The 1,441-nt window shown below is 32.8% G+C and overlaps 1 long non-coding RNA gene across 1 annotated transcript; it reads right to left on the bottom strand.

Annotated features, from left to right (window-relative positions):
- LOC128221300 (uncharacterized) lies at nucleotides 1-1,205 on the bottom strand. Its single transcript, XR_008258953.1, has 3 exons — nucleotides 1,154-1,205; nucleotides 490-581; nucleotides 1-95 (listed from the first exon to the last, which is right to left on the bottom strand). It is a non-coding gene; the product is annotated as an uncharacterized LOC128221300 (long non-coding RNA).
- Nucleotides 1,206-1,441: the final 236 nt, after the last annotated feature.

The following is a 1,441-nucleotide window of genomic DNA, read 5'->3' as shown; positions in this document are numbered from 1 at the left end:
CTGTCAGTCAACTCTCTCTTTGAATTATTGGTTATTTCAACTGGCAAGACTATTTGCGAGTTAAGATCATCTGACTGCATGAATATTTGACGAATCTAAAAGAAAACAGAGTAGCCGTTAAACGTGTTTGATGCATTGCAAATGAATTATTATTTGACAAATATTTAATGCATTTTTTAAATTGAATTTTTCGAATTGACATAAAAGTAATGAATTACATTGCATGAACAGGACGTGGACTGCATTCCGTGTACAGTCAAAATGTATGGAACAAATTTGTTTTTACATTCCTGTATGTTCGAGTTTGTGCTAAATTATTCAAGCTCGACTTGGCCGATAGGTAATAGTATCAAGATCAAGTCAGTTTTCTCGGTAGAAACCATGCAATTTTAGAGATAATGAGCGAGATCAATTGAACGATCGAACAAACTGCCTCTCAGACACCTTAACCACTCTTAATCAATAAAGTCATTTTAATTACAAACTTACTCCATTTGAAATAAAAAGTTCCAGTTCAGATATTTTAGTTTCGGTGTCTGGATATATTTTGACAACAACTGTAGCTATGTATTGGAAATCCGCTGAAACAAAAATGCACTCCATGTTACATTATCAAATATAACGTTTAGATTTAGAAGCTTTTAATATAGTAGTTTTTTGAAATAATTAGAAAATTTCTGGTTGAACCTTAACTCCTAACATTGAATTACAATGTAAAACTGTATGATTGTAATCACGCAGAACCCCATTTTCAATCATTGTGAATGCTAACATAGAGTTAAATGAATATACACATTGACCAGTAAAATATTGCATTCATAAACTGGTTACAGTTTGTCGTAATTTCACTGAATGTTGGCGTATAGAACCATGTAAGCCAAAGAACAATGTTCCTGTACAACTGTAGTATGTACACTGTTCTTTTGGAAAGTTTAATAACATTCATTCTAAACAAATATAATATTTAGAGATCAAACAAATACAACACATTTAAATGGAAGGTGGTTAAACTCTTAGTAACTTAGGCTCGCACACCGTCATTGAAATTAATATGTGTAAGTTAAATTGTATAACATACCATAATAAATAGAAGTTTTGGTGTGTTTTTTTAAGTGAATCACCTTACGTTTACTAAATCACAGGGTTAACTTACGTAGGCATTCAGACGCGGTGTCATTTCTCCTTTTACTGACACGTTTTCCTTCACAGAGACACTGCCTTCCTCCTTCTGTATTGATACAGCTAGTGCTGTCTATGCATGTATATGTATTGTTGTGGCATTCGTCAATATCTACAGTATAATAAAGCGTCACAGTTCTTATTAGTGATACAATGATACAATCGGAACTACAGGGCCAGGCCCAATTTACAAAATATGTTGCAATTATCCTTTCTTAAGACAATCGATTAAAGGTCTAACAGACACTTGTCAGACAAAAAT

Source organism: Mya arenaria, chromosome 16, assembly GCF_026914265.1.
Source record: "Mya arenaria isolate MELC-2E11 chromosome 16, ASM2691426v1".
Taxonomy (NCBI): Eukaryota; Metazoa; Mollusca; class Bivalvia; order Myida; family Myidae; genus Mya; species Mya arenaria.
Note: the sequence above shows the minus strand (reverse complement) of the source record. Positions and strands in the feature narration are given on the sequence as shown.